General features: G+C 42.1%; 1 protein-coding gene and 1 long non-coding RNA gene across 4 annotated transcripts in view; one reads left to right on the top strand and one right to left on the bottom strand.

Moving 5' to 3' along the window:
* LOC104047814 (ligand of Numb protein X 2) overlaps nt 1–1241 on the bottom strand; it is a 31164-nt gene extending 29923 nt beyond the window's left edge. The window contains exon 1 of one of the 2 annotated variants that reach the window (XM_064463425.1): nt 1018–1241. The gene's annotated coding sequence lies outside the window, so the exon portion shown is untranslated. Of the gene's footprint in view, nt 1–482; nt 914–1017 lie in introns of those variants that run through there. The other variant, XM_064463427.1, reaches the window with a different exon arrangement.
* Nucleotides 1242–5887: 4646 nt separating this feature from the next.
* The window catches only part of LOC135315388 (uncharacterized), a 32712-nt gene continuing 19850 nt past the window's right edge, over nt 5888–18749 (top strand). For both annotated transcript variants that reach the window (XR_010374852.1, XR_010374851.1), the window contains exons 1-2: nt 5888–6063; nt 11981–12057. This is a non-coding gene — a long non-coding RNA (uncharacterized LOC135315388). The remainder of the gene's footprint in view (nt 6064–11980; nt 12058–18749) is intronic.

Here is an 18749-nt window from a genome sequence, read left to right as displayed (position 1 = left end):
AACTGGAGCAGAAATTGAAAAATATGGCACTTTTTGGTTTGGGAAGCAACAGGGAAATACTCATTTTGCATTCCTTATTTTACCAAGGTAAAGCAGGACCAAAGACATTGCTCAGGGAATTGAAAGTGCAGTTTCAAGCATAGCTTAAAGCAAACTAAGCCTGCACTGCCACTGAAAGGGGCAGTCCCGTTCTCCCGGTCACCTCCGATGCTGGCATCAGCTGCCTGTTCTCTTGCCTTCGATCAGATAACGAGGCTAATGTCAGAAGTAGGGAGATGTCAAGCGCACACAGCCAAGCAGGGAGGCAGAGTGGGGTCGTCCCTTTAGCAGCACACAGCCTCAGCCCGCTTCAAACCCCTCATGAAAAACGTCTGTAATAAAAGCATTCCAGTTATATAGTACCCCTTTAACATTTCTTTCCAAGCCTCTTACAAACCTCTCCTGAGCATTACTTCGTATTTAACATCACCTGTATTTCTTACCTTTAAGGCATTTCCAAAACGTCCACATCCTCACGTTGCTCTCCTTCGCCTGCTATCTCAATTTCCACTTATAAGATTTTTCTGCATTAATTAACAGCACAGCGCCAGAAACTTGCCAACTTAGTACCTCTCCATCCCCTAGCAAAGAAATTTTGCCCTACAGCCTCCCTCCGACCCACGCAAGCAGCCAAAAAGCCGAGTTTGGGGTGTCCAGCACAGGCCCGGCTTGTCTGCAAGACCGACCTTTGACGAGTTAAACCCTTGTGGCAGGCACTCAGCCTTCACCCGCGCTGCCCAGCCCCAGCCGTTCTTACTGCCCCGTGTAATGATAAAAGAAAACCCTACGTTTGCTCTCCGGCCTCGCTCGGTCACGGCTGAGAAGCCCCTGGCCGAGAGAACTGGACGCCGGGGGCAGGAGCTGCCGCCCTCAGCCGCTTCCATAGCTGCTCCGCGGCTCCCGCCCCTCAGCGCGGCGGCGGACGCCTCAGCCGCGGCGGGAACCCCGCGCCCCCCAGGCGCCCGCCCCACCGCTCACCTGTGGGCGCCGGGAAGGGGGCTCGCTCGCCCCCGGGAAGGGGAGGAAGGAGGCGAGGGAAAGCCCGGCGCCAACTCGGCCAGCGACAGCGGCGATACGCGGCTCCTCCACCAAGTTTCCGGGCGGGGAAGAAAGTCGAAACCTACGTGAGAGGAGGAGGCAGCGCAGCCGCCCAGGTGTCGCCCGCCCGGCCCGGCTCGGCCCTGCCCTCCCCTCACCACCACCGCGCTCCCCTCCTCCTCCTCGGGCCGGCCCGGGCCGCCCACACCCCCGGCAGCCCTGTTCCCGCCCCGTCAGCGGGCACCTTCCTCTCCTCAGTCGCCTGCGCCCGGGTCTCCCGCTCCCCTCAGGCGCTGCCCGCCCCCGGGGCTGGCCGAGCCCTCGCCGGGTCGCCTCAGGCAGCGGCGGGCGCTGGGGCGGCTCTGCCCCGCCGCCTGGGGAGGGGTGCGGGGCCTCACGTCTGGGAGAGACCCCGGCGCTGTGGGGAAGGGTCTCCCCTCTCGTTTAGAGGTACCTGCTTCTTCGCTGAGGCGGTTCTGCTCACCCCCGGCGATGCTTCCTCCCCTACCAGCCCCCCTAGGGCTCTGCCTCACCAAAACCCCCTCTAAAACAGAATAAAGAGCAAAACCTGATGCAAGGAACAAACTGTAGTTCAGCCGGCCAAAAAACCACAGAATGTGAGGGGAAATTCTCTTTTGCACTTACATTCTGCCCACTTTTCTGGGCGATAAACAGAAATACTGATAATTCAGAAGTATTCGGCTTCCACTTGCATTTAATTTGTTGGCCAGGCAAACCTAAGAGTCTGGGAAATTAGTAAGCCGCTGCCAGCTGTTGTGCCGTGGGAGGAAGCCCTGGTGCTAGGGGGCACTTCGTGCTGCTTTGTGGCTGGCAAGAGCCAGGGAAGGGATGGCACTGGAGAGAACAGAGTGCTAATTTCTGTGCTGTTACTACAAACTGTGAATAGGTCCAGATTCCAGTGTTCATAGTTAGGGAGCTCCCTGTAACTCTCATGCTTCAAACCAGTGAAATGCAAAACCAGGCGAAGTCTAAAAGTTGTCAAGCTATGTTAGCACTCTGAGCTAGGAATTCCTCCCAAAGGAAGAGGCCTTCCTGGATGTGTATTGTGCCTTTCTTTGTGCCAGACTACATTCAGGTCCACACAGTGAACTAGAACTCTCTCAGACCAAAAAAACCAACCCATAGTATTTTCTGGGTTATAATTGCTTTCTCTGGTTCATCGCTCAGCCTTGGAAATACTCTTACTGCAATCAAGAGGGTCATGAAATAATAAAGAATATGGCATTTCTGAAAAAAAAAATTAAACATTAAACCATCATTTTAGATGTTTTAGGAAGGATACCTTTGTACATTAAGATAGGTAATACGCAGTGCAGGTGGAACCAGCACACGTCTGCCTGCATTTGGTCATTTAGGCATGTCCCATAGTTGCTGAAGTAGAGCTAAGTGGAGAGAGGAATAAGTGCTTTCAGTGCCCTGAAAACTACTTCTCTGCTCTAGTAGGGCTAGGGCTCTGTGTTATTCAAGTAAGACTGTTCAAGAAATGTTGGTACAGAGAGAAGATATCTTTTATTCCAGACATGGACTGGTTTGGCTCAGTTTACTCATCCTGTGTTAAATGGCCTATGTAATCTTTTTTTGTTCTTTGCTACCTCACTAAATCCTTCTGTTCCCTGTTTTTGTCTGTTGAAGCCTTTCAATGAGGGGCTTCAGTGAGTGGGATATGCTTGTTAGTGTGCGAGAGGATCTTTGCGCTGCAAAGGTGATACCGTAGAAGATACGCCATATACTGAAAATGCAACAAGACCCTTTCTTCTTTTCATCTAGATCACTGTTGGAAATCCAAGGGAAACGAGGCACGCCAGCAACACATCTTCATTCAACAAGATCCACGTTACTGCAGGACATGAAATGTAAGGTATTTTCGTAGGCCTTGGCTGAGAACTGCGATCTAGATTTGCAAAACCATTGATTTTGGTTAGACTAAATTAATTGTTTGATAGGTTTTCCTCTGAAGCACCAAGGCTGAGGTGGCTGAGAAGGATGGATAGCGTCACATCCTCAGACCGTTCTGAACAAAAAAGTATTTTGGCAATAAAGTGTTTGACTGCTCTAGGACTCTGCAACTAAGCTCTAGTTTGGGGAAGGACCAGCAGTAAGCCGTGGTCCGGAGCTGTGTAACAGCTGGAAGTGCATTGCCAGCTCAGACACCAGTGCTAGAGCCTGGTGCAGAGACATCAGGCTGTATCTGCACTGCCAGCCAACCGCACACCAGAGCCGGTACTTACTAAGCCAGAACTCGTTTATATTGAACACTGGCTTGCATGTAAACCAGCAAAGGTTTAAGTTAGGCTCTGTGGAGCTGGAGCACTCTTGAGGGGAGAGGTTTAAACCTTAGCACGGAACCAACCTCTCCTTCATGCAGCCTGCAGCTCAGCTGGTGAGGACAGGAAATGTGTGGGTGAACTTGGGGTGTTAGGAAGACAAACCCCAGGGAAATTTCGAATGGATGCAAATCTTTAAATTTAGGAATTCTGTCTAGTTAGCACTCGCTAGAGATTTTTATCATGTATGACAACCTGTTTTTCAGAGTGGACAGTGTGCCCATATGTAATTAAGATATGGTGAAAGTTTATTGTATAAGTGTGCTGGAATTTTGGTTTGGCTTTGCAATAAAGGAATCACACTGAGTCATGGTTACTAAATGGACCCATGGAGGATACAGTTCTCTTCTGCAGAGCTAACACAAATGCAAGAAACAGAAATTAATTTCTTTCCTAGTCCAGGCAAAAGCAGCCACATCATAAATAAGGCTGTGGCTTGATGACAAGAAGCCTTTGCTGTATTACTGGTTCCTACCCGCTCCTTGTTCCTGCCCTTGCAACACAGCACACCAACCCTTAGCTGTGTCTGCAGCTCTTTGTGTGGCTGAACTGTGAACCAGATCAGGATACTGATCCATGTGAAAAATAAACCAGGTGAAAAGCCCTATAGATATAATTTATTTAAAATATAAAAGCACATTTAAAATAGATGCATATATTTTAAAGCCAGATAGATTGGTTCCCCAATGTAGTTTATAACTCAGAGGTTATGGGTGGATTATATTCTTCCCTACTAGTACAGAAGGCAAAGTGGCTCAATATGAAACTGATCCTGGTGAAGAAGGATCCCAAACCACAGCTGAATATTCAGTCTGCAGAGTGTAAATGGATTGCTCCACTGGATTGTTGTGCTAGCAGTTCATGTTTCCTGTGAAGAGCAGCTCATGCAGTTTTGGATGTAAATATTTTGCCTGAAAAACATCACAAAATTTGGGAGAAAAATAGTTTCTCCGGTAACACTCAAACTATAAGAGAATCTCAGTCTGCTGTCTCTTCGCTGTGGTCTTGCAAGCCCCACAATCTGTTGCTCTTCACTCTCTACTGATTATGAAACAACAAAGTTTTTCTGCAGAACTCGAGGACTTTTTATTTACTAGCAGTTCTGCTAAATTACCTGTGTAGCTTTTGATAACTGAGAAGACTTTATATCAAAAAATTCATCAGTCTCAGTTTGAGCTTTTATCTGCTTTAACTGCTGATAATTTCCTGCGCGTGGTGGTGTAATTTGTACGGTGAATGCTGTGATGCTATGCGGAGAAAGATTACGGGCCACATACCAGTGCAATGCATACGTCAGGATTAAAATGCCACGTTCTGACAAACAGAATTAGGTATATCAACTAAATACACTTGCATGTTTACATAATATTAATAATTTTTTATTTCTCGTGAAGATTTAGAAAGGTTTTTTGAAAAATATGAAAAAGAAAATAGAATTTCAGTAAGCAAACAATAGGAAAAGTAACAGGAGGAAAATTGAATGGGGAAGCAAAATCACATCACACAAAGGCTTACAGATCAGTTTAATACCATTAATGTTGCATAAAACTTGGTAACTGTGTGTGTTTCTGTCATCTTTTTGTGGGAAGGTGCAAAGAATATATGACTGTACAGTATTAATTTGGGACTCAACTTTGATGTTTCATCACAAACAAACCTAAATTCCCAACCCACACACAAAAATGTAAACACAATTAAAAAAAATAACCCACAAACAAGGAGGGAGAGCCATCCCAGGAATTTATGAGTAAATGGCCTGGAATCTCCCTTTTGTGGAAAGCAGAGCAATGGAAGTACGCGTGCATGAAGACGACACTGTGGATTCTAGCAAATCCAAGGCCCTAAGTGCATTGTTTGGATTCATTCTGCCAGATTCTATAGTACAGTTGTCCCTTTTGCAGCATCTTGTTATGTTTGCTGCAAATTATTGCTCCATATGCGTTGCATACTGTATATTTATAGGAAATAGAGTCCCACGGTTTGAAATCTATAACCAGGAGCAAACAGAATATTAAGAAATATAGCATAAGAATCTTGTATGCATTAGTAATGACTTAGGACTATTTTACATTTTCTTTCCTTGTGGTGTTTTATTAATGGTGGTCAGTTATTAACCATGTTGGAGTACTTTATTTGATGGATCTGTAGAATGTTTTTATTAGAAGTAAACAGACTGATTCTCTGCTTATAGGAAAGTGTGTGTTGGCAGATATAAAGAGGACATCTGGCTTTTCTTGGGAGGTGAATGACCCATCTGGCTTTTTACAGTGGAGCAGATAGGATAATATAAGAAAAAAAATGTACATGAAGAGAATGGCTTTCTTCATTTGCTGTTGTGAATAATATTGATGGCTATTTCAGAATTTTTTAATGATACTGTTAAAGTGCTGCAGCTGCTTTGTAACCAACACAGATTTCTTGTTATCACAATGCTTCTGTTGCAGCATTTTAAGTAAGACTTCAGAAATATAACAACTATCAAGAAAGATATTGCAGCAATAGATAAAATAACATTTCATTAGGCCAATTTCAGGTCCATTGAATTTTCTGTTATTATTTTACAGGGCTGGATTTGATCTTTTGTGGTGCTGAGTCCAACTGCCTTGACTCCCCTCCCTTATTAACTTCTTGAAGAAAAAAGGTAAGGTACCGTCAAGTTTCTAGCACTTATTTTTATAACACAAGTATGAAGTTCAATTTACTTTATAGCCCGTAATTGCAACACTGTTCTCTTAGTTAAAACTGATAACAGATACTAAGTAGACTTGATCCAATTCAGGAATATTGTCTGTATAATTCTGTGCCTAGGAGGTACTGCTTGCTGCTCTCTGATATAGAGTATTAACTACATAATGTGTTTCTGCAGCATTAAGAATTTGACCTCTAGCCGCTTTTGTTCTGTTGACTGCTTAAAAACAAATGCTGACTTTCTGCCATCCGTGTTTATGAACGCTGCTTCTCGGACAGTTGGGTCAGAGGAAAAGGCTGCATGTGTCAAGGGCTATTATCCTGTCCCTAACAGGAAACTCTTCCCCTTAAAGTCCCAAGTGAGACTGCGGCAGCTTGCTGCAGTCTTCCTGGAGAAGCAGGAGTCACAGGAAGTGTGCAGCAGTACTAGTGTACATAAACTCCCTGCTACAGAGGTTGAGTAGCAGCAGCAATAAGTGTGTCTGGGTTATGGAATACAGAGCATGGGGTGGTATTTCTGGAGTATGTTCAGGTCTTGTTCAGCAATTATTCCAAGGTAATAAGCAAAGCCCCTTTATTTCTCCAGCGTAAGTGTAAAATAGTCAGCAGATATGAGTTTGGGGGTTTTAATCACCTTTCATTTTGAATTACCTGCTAGTGGGTACTCTCTGGATAAACGTAGGGCCAGCCCCCTTCCAGTCTCACAAGGTGTGCTGTCTGCTTCAGCAAGGCTACTTCTAGGACAAAGGCTGTTTGTGTTCTGCTTGGCCCTATAATGTTCTTTGCTAGCAAGACATCTGCTTTTGGAAGACTAAACCAGAGATCCCCTTGCTTCATGCCACTGTGACATCTTTCAAATATTTCTCAAGAGCAATATCTTTCAAAGTGATTTTTTTTTGGTTGTATTTCATCCAGCCGTACAGATGCAACCCGCATCTGGATTCAAGGGATTACCGCATCAAGTCCTACATGTCAAACTAGCGTCATCGGTGGGACAATGTCCTTTGATATCTCTGCAAAGAATGTTAAAGAATAAAAATGAAGATCCTAAAACTCATAAAAACTGGCAGGTTACATTCATCAGTTCTCTACCACAGCTTGCTGCAAGCCATTCAGCACAGCAGGTGCCAAAGAAATTTAAATATGTATGTAGAAAATATCTCCATAGGGATTACTGCATTGTTGCCTGATTTGCACCCACTTCTGGAATGGAAGATGATACTTGGTGTCCGTTTATTTAATAGTATATAGCACCGTCCCTCAACAGAGTGAAGAAGCATCTTGACATCAGAATGTTAGAGAGGCAAAATATACTGAGACACCTTGGAATTTCTTTTCTCCCTGGAGCTTTTAGTTACTAAAATTACCCTAGAATACCTTTGGTATTTCCAACAATCAGTTTTTAATAACAGTAATATACACCCAAAAGGACTGAAGGGAAGAATGTGGGATGTCTGCAAGTCTCGTCAAGATCTAACATAGATCTGGACCCATACTAGTTAAACATACTTGTTCATCAAAACTCTGTTCAGGCAAAGGGACATATTTCTAGTGAGAGTGTTCAGTCCACACTGAGAAAAAGACATGTCCTGAGGAAAAACAAGATCCATCCGAAGTAATTGCTATGTGCTGCAGCTGGAGCTCTGTTTCCAGAAAATAGCTAAATATAAACATTCCTAACTGAATGGGTGGGAAGCCAAGACTGCCTTGCAGCAAAGATACCCACTAAATAGGATTACCTATTAACAAACTAATCCACAAGAATTCATTCTGCCACAGCACTGAGAAAGAGATCAGAGAAATAAGCGATATAGCTGCTTAAAGTACAATTATACCATTAATCGGACTTTTCTGAAAATGCCATTGTGGCATCTGGTATGAGTTATCTCTCACATTCCTAGACCAAGCTACTCCATATCCGAATCATGAGGTTACATTTTTTTAGCTGACAGTTTAGGAACTCTGCAGACCCTCCCAGGGGACTTGCAACTTTAGCTGTTTTCTTCTGCTTGTTGCAGTGCCACTGGAGATAATGTGAGAAGGAGAGCTTACGGTCAGCATCTTGTGTCCCGGATGCTAGCTCAGAAAGGGCACCACAACCCCAGCTATAGGACTTTCCATAATCTTTGTACTTGTAGATCACTTCTCGTGTTTTAGGTGAACTCCAGACTAGAAATCTAAAGTGTCACAAAAATAATACTGCTGTGAAAATAGAATAAACCTTTCCTAGGAATACTTTATTTTTAAAAATAATTCTGCCACAACTTGGAACTGTTACCAGGCTGTTTTTTGGCAGACCCAGTTGTTAAGTTCTACATGCTTCTGTAACATGTACTTTAGGCTCTCATCTGGACAAATGTAATTCTGCAGAGTTGCCACCTTAAATTCTGGACCAGATGCCTCAGATTTTCTGAGAGTTTTCATGGATGTAGTACATTAGTTTCTTGACCATAATTATAATCTTTGCAGTAATGGAAGTCCTCTGTTGTGCTTCCCCATTAAGCTGAACTCTGATGCAGGAGATGATGGTAAGTTCAGTAAAAATAAGGTACCTCCATTTGACACAGAATATTCCAATACTAATTCTTTTCCACCCAGTTCTCTTCCTGAACACTCAAGTCATGATTTGCGGAAACCAACTTTTTTGTGTTTCTGTACACAAGAATATTGACCGGTATTTTATGGGCTCATCTTGTCAAACAATGTAAGCGGCCCTGAGAGACTGTTCTGACCAGTTTTAGCAGCCTGCCTTGAATTTAAGCTATGCATGACTTAGGAAGATGGACCTTGTTAAATACATTCCAGTGGTGACTTAATATTAGAAAACACACGTCTTCCATAAAAGATAAAAGTTAGCCAAAAAGCTACTAAGTCCGGGGGTGTGTGTGTGGGGGTGGGTGGGGGTGGGGGTGGGTGTGGAAAGGAGGGGAGGCTTACTATGAATAATTTGCTTGGCTGAAGTTATTAAGATTCTGCAGTCTGAACAAAATAAAAGAGTTAAAGAGTTTTGAGTAAGACATGAGGGATGACAGCTCAGTCACCCATAGTTGTATGAGGTTCAAAATACTGAAAGAAGTAAAAGTATTTTTACCAGAAAAATTAAGGAATTTGACTTTTATATGAAGGAGTTACTTTAAGAAATAGAATATGTCTCTGACTGCAGTCAGATATTTTAAATAGACCTTCACTGGAAGAGCTTTCATTTGTCTTTTGACCACCATGTTCCTATTATGGACCTAACTCTGAAATGAGGCTGCTCCATGCCAATTGATGGTATCAGACCTTCTCTCCCAAATTTGATTCAATAGTACATACCATAACACAAATCTTTCTGCCTGTACTCAAGAAATACCTTTAATAATCATTGTAATAAAAACTCAAGAGACATCAGGTGAAACAGAACACAGATCTATCATATAATATTCAGTGAAGTGCATACCTTGTACTCAGAACTGCTCTTTTGGTCATAGCCCGCTTTAACATTCACTTTTGTTTGAAATCTGGAGCCCTGCTCTGAACTCATACGAAATGCAACAGCTACACTGTTGGTCCTCCTCAGAGAAGATGTATTTGAGAACCAGCTGCTCTGGGCATATTGCCTGGTATATATCCTACGTTTTTTTCTGACATGAAGTGAATTGATACTAAATCTATTCAACTATGAAGACCAGGAAGCAGCACTCACTTCTAGTACTATCCTTTTTGCATTGTTCAGAAGATTCAATGGTCAAAGTAATGATCCTTGTATATTTTTAAAAAAAAAAAGCCAAACCCATAAATGCTGCATCCCTGCTTGAGTGAGGAACATCCTAATTATTTATCTGTATAGCAGGGTTTAGCTAGTTAACAGTTTCTTCAACTGTAGGTCTGAAATTGATCTCGAAAAATGAATTACCAGAAACAATAGTTTGAACTGGCTGCTCCACCTCATGGATACAGCAATTGTCTCCTGTGGTTGAAGATGCTTTTCTTTTGTTTTGCAGCTCGCATAACATCTTTTGATTTCTGGTCTAACTACATTCCTCAACTTCCATGGAAGTTTCCCTCTCCTGATGAGTCCACTAGCAAGTTTGCCTTCTTTACACATAATGCTTGGTCCTTCTTAATTTCTTTTTACCTAATCATCAAAAAACAGTTTGCAGATATTAATTTGCAGATTTGCCTCCTGGCAGTCTCCCAGTTTACAATTCATATTACCGATTCAGAAACTGAGGCACGTAGAAGTTTAGTCACTACAGCACTACAAAGAAAGTCCATGTTTAATAGAACTCAGGGGGCTGCTTTTATTCTTATTTACATCAGCTTGTATATTTATTTATTCTTTTGATAATGGTGAAAATTCATCCAGAAGTCGCCTTGCTTTCTACAAAAAGGAAGGCTTCCTGAAACATTTAATTTGCTGCTGGGGAGAGGAAGGCTTATGTGTGGAATTTTTTTAAGAGTTTGCCAGATAAGGCCCCAAGTCAAAGACAGGCATGCTATATTTATCTCTGATATGACTCTAAGTTGCAGTAGTGATGTTACAGTAGCAGTTAATTTGGTGCTTAGGGTTCAAAACAAGGTAAAAGGCAACTTGGTACTCAGTAATTGTGTCTTATTAAATATTGGTCATGAAATTCCACTTCTTAAAAGGCTATCTTTTAAATACCTCGTAAAGAAATTCCTTTTTCTGGGGATGCTTGGTGTCAAGATGTTGCTTCCATGTATCTTAGCACAGAACAGTGTATATCTACCATGTTTTTGCAAGCCAAAGTAGCAACAAAAGTACGTAGGAGGAATCCAAGTAGTATTTTTGTTCAAGTAAGATAATAATAAAATTAATATAGCTATCCCTTTTTTTATTATGGTTAGTTGTCTATTTGCAAACAAAATGGTGACACTGGTATACTTCCCTACTCTTCTTTCCAGTACTGGATGTCCAACAAAGTTCTGCTACTTTTAAATTAGAATTTGCTAAATCGTTCAGTACAGTAGTACCTCTGCAACAAATGTGTTCTCTGCTTGACTAAAACAGCATTCCAAGCAAGTCTGGGTAGTAGGTTAAGGAGCAGGTTAGATACCTGTCCTTATATGACACCAAGCTAAGTCAGAAGAAGAGTCCTCAAGCTCTTACCATGTGTGGTCAGACTCCAACAAATTAAGATGAGATTAAATATGGCAGCTGAAGTCCAAATTGATCTTAAAGGTACAGATCATGTGATAGTTGAAGCATGAGCTTTTCTTATTGCTCTGCTCTCAAGATGCCTTTATAATAAAATAATCTCAGTGCTTAATTTCCCTGATGAGTGGCTGTCTTTTTCCTTTTTGTCCTGGCTACTCCTAGCTCAGCATCTCCCCTTGTGTTGGAAGCTAGGGTCTCATGGAGAATGAGCCCTGCTCAAAACCCAGGTCTCATAGTGGCGTCACTGCTTCAGCAAAGAGATTTGTAGGATTTTTTTCAGACCAGTTAATGCATACAAGCATATGCAGGTAAAGTGTGCTTATATTCAGTTGTTTATTTCCCAATCCTGTATTGGTATGAGCACATATACTCTGATAATATTACTTACAGTTGGACTTGCATTCCCATAGCTTTAACATTTTAGCTACAGAAGCATAACAAATATGCTTATGATAGTTTCATCAATCAGCTGTTCTGTCATAGTTATGACCTTCTGCTTGTCCTGGAAGACTGAGGGTTATACAGCAGCTTTTTGGAAACAACCTATAAATCATTGTCTTTGGCAACATTTTCAAAGTCTGATTTATGTTCTTTTTCTTGCTACATTACTCACAGCTGCTCCTAATGAAGCTCTTTAGTGACAGGAGAATGGTAAGCAGCAGCTCTGGGCATTATTTCATTCACTGCAGTGCTTTGCTTATTCTTGAAGGTCCCCTACTGTCCTCCAGCGCTGTCCCTCCAGGCCTCAGGAGCATTACAGTGCACACCGGCACTGGGATGTTCAAGGTATGAGTACCCTCTGCTGGCATGTTTTTGTACTAGGCTCTGTCCTACAGCTCTTCAGTCTGCTTGTATTACTGCATAGCACATTACCCAGTTATCCTTAGCTCCATATATTAATTTTGGAAATTTATTTCAGTAACAAAATTTTGTCTTTACTTAAAGCATTCACGATGAAAAGCTATATTTTGTCTTCACTTCTCATTATATAATTAAAAAAAAAAGTATTCTATTGCATTAGTTCAAAAATTTGGTGATGTCTTACTACCTTATGAAAGCTGCCATTCAAAATAACACATTCAGAATGCTGTTAGTGTTAGATGTCCCTTCAGAGGCATTTTTGTGCTTTAGTAAGCTTTACTATATAAGCTACCTAAATTTTATTCTTTTTCATCATATTGTGATGCACATAGGTCATGGTAAGTAATTTCTTTCCCTGCTTGGTGTTTAGATCCTTGACATATTTCCCCCGACAATCAGCGCTTCAACAAAACATATTATCATTTGTTTTCAAGTACTGATACACGTGATACCATGCATGTTGCATGCAACGCTGATAGTTTGCAGGGATCACAGATCAACAGTGAGAGTCTTGAAGAAGAATCTGGCAACAGAGGTATAAGGGGGGAGGATGAGCAGTGTCTTACTTTCTACCAAGAAAGTAAACAGCAAAGAAGAATCACTCTTCTGGAGAAAAGACTGGGGAGGAGAAATTGTCATGGGCAAGAGGTAATACTTGGCTGGTGGACCCAGGCCCTGTTTAGCCCCTCTTAGCTAGAATTTAGAGAGGAGACCCTGGGATCTGAGCCCTTTGGCGAGTCTTGAATACAATGGAAAGTTAGCGTAGCTGGAAGAAAGGAGCAGGTGCAAGTCAAGATTAGAAATCCCCTGCAGAGCAAGGGAGAAGGAGACAGAGATTGTGCTGACTGTAGTTTGCCCCATATCTGGTTCTGACCATTCCCTCATAAATGGTTCACTACATCTTTAGGAAAGAAAAGCCCATGTTCCCTTGGGCCCCTAATTGTCCTGCTGTGTTTAACTCGCCTGCTGTCTATGCATCTGTGGCATATAGGAACCAACTGCCTACTCCAGGGCCTCTCACAGATGTTTTGTAGGCTGTTTTATAACTGGACAGCTGCTGTAAGTTCATAGAAACCCACATAAAACCATGACAGTTGCTCTTAAAGCTACTTCAGTGACAATTGTCTAAAGCAAAACCTGGTACCTCTGGTTTCTGTAAAACATCAGGCCCATCTAGAACAATAAAACTATCACTGAGCAAGAAACACAAAGAGATTTGGAAATAACATTTTACGCTGTACACAAAATAGTAAATGAATGTATTTTTTTCTGTGTTCACCTCAAATAGTCCTTTGGAGGTCTGAAACAAAAGCAAGGCAGTGCTTGACAGGTGCCAATCCTTTGGGACTCATTCCATAGCTTCACCACCGCATCCATTAATTGGGTAACAACTCAACTGGAGAGAAAAACAACACGGCTTGATTTCCTTTCCTGTCCTTGACTCCTGGGGGATCTCTGATGACTAGCATGGCCTTGCTTGGATGTGTCACCTTATGAGACAGCAGTTCTTGAGTACAGCACCCTCCAGAGGGACTTGCATCAAGGAGGAATTCAGTTCTGAATGTCTATGTTTCTACTGGTTAGTATTGGCTGCAAACACTAAGCCATAGCTTTGCAGTTTATACTGAAGCCCCAAATGGTGTGGTATTCCCAATTCTGACAATAATAACCATTTCAAAATGCTTTGACATTACTTTTCTAGAGAAATGAGATCTGCTTTCTTTTCCTCATAGCTCTGTCAAACTGTGAAATGTAGCTGTGAAATACCTGGTGGTTTACAAATCTGGCACAGTAGTAAGGGTTTACAAGTCTGCAGCTGTGTGATTGTTGCAGATAGAGAAGTCTGTTAAACTAATAGATTTGGGTTTTTGTTTCCCTTTCTTGGAGGGAAGTTGTACTGCTTGGTTTGCTTTGTCTTGCTGCTGTCATTCATATTTAGAGCCAGGCATCGAGTATAGCTTGCCTCAGCCCCTTTCTTCTTTCAGGGGTGATCTTGGATTCAAAATCTTAGTCACTAAAGTTGCAGCTTTCTGACTTGTGATCATTGGGCTTCTTCTCCAGGGTCTTCTGATTTGAATGATTTCTTTTCAGGAGGCTTTATCTGTCTTTAATTGTACTTTGTAAACTGAGTGGTCAGATCCAGCTGAGATCAAAAGGTTCCCATCAGATTAAGGGAGGTAGGTAAATAGCTATTCTGAGACCCCTTTCAGAATTCAGAGACACAGACAAAGCCGTGTCATTAGCAAAGCAGACAGTCGGCAGGATTTCTCTTCTCCAGCCCTAACTATTGCCCCTTTCACACTTGCATGTGGTTATCAAACAGGGGCCTTGTACCATATTATGATGCTAATATCTGACCCAGTATCCTGCTATCGTTTATGCTGGACAATCACAGACTGCATGGAGTATGTTCATCTGAAGTATAGAAAATAGAAATGGGAAATATCTGTTAAGGTATTGCTCCAATAATGTGTTTGTTAGTGTTTGTTGGAAGAAGGTAGAGAAAAAAATTGGAGTATCTTGGCTTGACACTTTCTAAAACCTTCTTTCATCTCCCTCTTCCTTCTCATCCTCCCAAAGACAACCCTCACATCAAAGTGCTTTGACTGCAAAAATTTGCAAACTTGAAATACAATTCCATGATTTTCACATCTGCATCTCCAAAAGTCTCATCCAGATCACCTGACCTGCTTCCTAAGCATATGCAGCCCCCCTTAAAGTAAATGAATACTGCAGATTGTAGCAAATGTAGAGATTTTGATCAACCTGCACTTTTCTGTTCTTGTTCACAATGTAGTGTCGACGGCACAGTCAATATTTATCATTCATTTTCAGCTATCAAAAGGCTGTTGCAATATTTGTGCAACTTTTTAAAGTGATTAGAAATCTTTCAATGCTACATATTAAATAGCTTATTTTGCTGGATATGTGGTAATTGAAATATGTATAACTGCGTTGCATGTTGTCCAAGAGAGTCGCCTGACTGCCCTTACATTAAACAAGTGTTCAAGTGAGGCTTCAGCCAGGAGACAGAAAGCGTGTGTGTGTCTGGGAGAGGGTGGGGTGGAATATTCATGCCATTGAAAAGACTCATGTTGTTACTTAACAACTACATTAACCTCATGTCACAAGTCATGACCTTGTGCTGACCCTGGCTAGCAAAGCAGCACAGCTCTGAAGTACAAAACATGAAAGTGGGAGAAGTAAGTGGCAGAGGAGGAGAAAAGAGCAGCTCTTCATGGAAGAGGCTTCCAAACCTATTCAGACAAAACGCCAAACAATAGCTGCAGAGGGGCTGTGCATAGGCCATCTCCACCCAGTCACTCACTCACTGTTGAAGGATTTTCATGGTGAGCCTTTCATAGCCAGCTGCAGACTGACACGACCTTTAAACTGCGAGATTCCTTTTAATGTAAGGCACCCTGATAAAGCAAAGGGAAGAAGCCTGAGAGCATATGGACAGGTGCCTTTAGATCTCGTTTCTATCCTTCTCCTCTTTACAGTAGAGCCCTGTTTGCATTCAGTGACTGCATTCAGAGATGAGCCTGGAAAGCTCACCCCCCCGAATTTCAAAAATTTGGTGAAGGGAAAAACTTCATTAACCAAAGATGCTTTTTCCTTAGCTTTTTGTCCCTGGGGTCTTCTTGGTAGCAGTGATGGGATTTACAAACCCTGCTCTGCAATGTCAATATCAGGAAATGGGCGAAGTGACCCCAATTTTAAGTGAGAAGGAAGGAGGTGGGATCCAATTGGTGAGCAGAGCAAGGGCGGGAGGGCAACAGGAATTTGTTTTGCAGAGCAAGAACTGTTGCAAAAGTTCTGTGGGACCTTTAAAAAGGTACTTTAAAGGCAGGCTGGCAGTCTCAATGTGGGCTGCAGAGAGACAGTTGGTGGCATGATGAGAAATTTCTCTTGGTGAAGGGCTCTGGGGAGAAATATCAACTCACAGAAGCTCAGACAAAGTGTTTTTCCCCCCTTATTTTCTAACAGAGTAGCAACAAAAGTGGTGACACAATAGCATTGGCAGGGGTGTCTTCAGTAACCCTGTTGAGGAATTATTCACATGCTTTGCTGACCACATATTTTGGTCGGCAGGCATCTTACTGCTCGAGGAACTGCTAACCCATCTGACCGGTGGCTCATTGACTCTTGTTTGCCATCTCCAGCAGACGTCAGGACAGGGCGTTTCAGAGGAAATTCCATAAAGAGCCTTTCTAAAATAACCTACTTCAAAAAGAGGCTCTTGGTGCAAGCAGAGATTGGCTTCTGTCCTGAAGCTTGAGGTTTGTGAAAATGGGTGTTTCTCTTTGATTTTCCAGTAGCTAATAATTATAGGTTTGACATCCTCAAGCTTTCAAGTATCTTGAGTCAGACCCCCAACTATGAGACAGTTCATAAAATTCTCACTAACCTAAAAATTATAAACACTGCGCTATTTTTGCTTTCTTCCTGGATTTGCATCCTTTAGGGTGAAGGTTTTTGGCTTTTCTTCTTCAGCTGTTTAAAGTGTACAGCTTATTATGGAGGCTGAGGACTGTATACATACACAGCAAATTCCAGGATTGGGGTCATTCAGAGGAGCCGGGCAACTCTCAAGAACTGCAACAAAATCCTGACAGCAAGCAAAGGAGGTCTGGCACGAAATCCTCTACGGTAAACTTGTGCCAGGCCAGGAAGTTCCCAAATGTATATAGTCATATATTCTCAAAGGGACCATATCTTTTGTTTGATCTACAGGGGCCGGCACCAGATAGGCCTTCCCGTTTGACAACAGCCAGGCCAGGCCAGCTGTGCCATGGAGCCTTCCCACTTCCCTCTGAGGATCCTGCATTCAGCTCAAGGCTGCTGGCCCGGCTCTCTGTTTACATGTTTCCAAATTCAAGGAGGAAAAGTGAATATCAAACAGACCTGAGCTCTTTTGAAGTGGCTAAAGGATGCTATCAGGTCTGGGGGTGTGTGTTGTGCCTTTGAGGCTTGTTTGTCTTTCTCTGGTCCTTCTGTGCAGGCCCTTAACCAGCCATTCGAATCTTCAAAGCCACCCTAACCCCAACGGTGCAGCTTCTTTGGAGCTGGCACCATTACCATTACTGGCCAGAGTGTTTGTGTTGAACCACTTTTCCGTGTGGTTTTCAGACATGGAAGTTTCTTTATTCTTTTGAAGTAAATAATTGGACTGAAATTAGTTACTGTCCAACAGGAAGAAAATAAGGGACTTGTTTTGTTTTTCAAGTAGGATTTTCGTCCCTTAGTGGTGAGCTTCCTTTTTTTATGTCAGCTGTAATGAGAGCTGTTTGGAGAGCTTTTATCATACTTACACATGAGTAAGTGATGGTGTTAAAATGCATCCGACTCCTTTTCTCAGCTTTAGCGCTTTAATTAACCACAAGCTTGCTGTGGCTTTAGGGCTGTAGCCTCAAATTATTGTCAGCGTCTGCCCTCTACTGGTAAATGGTCGAAATTGCTACTTGAACACGTTAAATCGTGTTGAAAGGAGAAAATCAAAGCACCTGGGATTTTTTGTGTTTTGTTTTCCGGCCATCTCACTTTGCCAAATCTCTTTGAATGTGAAAAGTCTTTACTTTTATAAACGAAAGCAGTGCTTTTGCTACTTAGAAAGCAGCGAGGAAAATCAAATCTTGAAACTCCAAATTCTTGAAGTAGTTATAGTTTTGAATACCAATATTAGTAAAAACAGCAATAAAAAATATTTTCAATTAATTACTAAGAGCTTTTTTTAAATCCAGGATCTAATTCATGGAGTCTGTTTATAGGTTTTCCAAGAACTGGATTAAAAGCAGCTCAGATATAGAATCATAGAATCATTTAGGTTGGTAAAGGCCTTTAAGATCATGAGTCCAACTGTTAACGCAGCATCACCAAGTCCCCCACTAAACCATGTCCCTGAGCACCACTTCTACACATCTTTTAAATATCTCTAGGGATGGTGACTCCACCACTCCCCTGGGCAGCCTGTCCCAGTGCACATAACACAAGTTGTGCTCTGGCTATATGTAGCAAAAGCTTGAAATACCTTTACTTTGATTCCACGTATTGCTGTGTTGTGCTATCTGCGAAATAATTTTTAAAAGTTAATTAATTTTAATTAATTAATTAATTTTAAGAAATAGTCTGAAAACTGAAATAATCAGCAATGTTTCTCATGAAAAAAAAAAAAAAGGAAGAAGACAAAAAATCCTGGATATTTTCCTAAGATTTGTTTTTCACTTCAAAAATATCAGAAATATAAATTCTGTTCATATGAATCATCTTAAGTATTTTTGTTTTCTAGACAGCTGCAGAACTGCTTTTTTGGTTTATGGGTCATTTATTATGCCCTAAATGGAAAGTAGCAGAAATCTTGCATTCTTCAGTGTTCTAATCAGTGAGTCCAGGTAACCGTGAAAGGCAGCAGGGCTGGAGTGTTAGGAAGAGATAGATTGTTTAGTATCTTACCCCAGTCAACCTTTTGGTTCTTATATCTGATAGGCCTGGTGAGGACAAAGCTGGCTTTCAGCTCTCTGTGCTCTGACTTCTGGAGCTTGCCTGATTTGTGGAGTAGCAGAAACCTGCTTTAGATCTGGCAACTCAACAACTCAAGGTGACCCCCTGAAAGCCTT

Source organism: Phalacrocorax carbo, chromosome 11 (genome assembly GCF_963921805.1).
Source record: "Phalacrocorax carbo chromosome 11, bPhaCar2.1, whole genome shotgun sequence".
Taxonomy (NCBI): domain Eukaryota; kingdom Metazoa; phylum Chordata; class Aves; order Suliformes; family Phalacrocoracidae; genus Phalacrocorax; species Phalacrocorax carbo.
The sequence above is the reverse complement of the archived record's forward strand: the minus strand, read 5'-3'. Positions and strand labels throughout refer to the sequence as shown.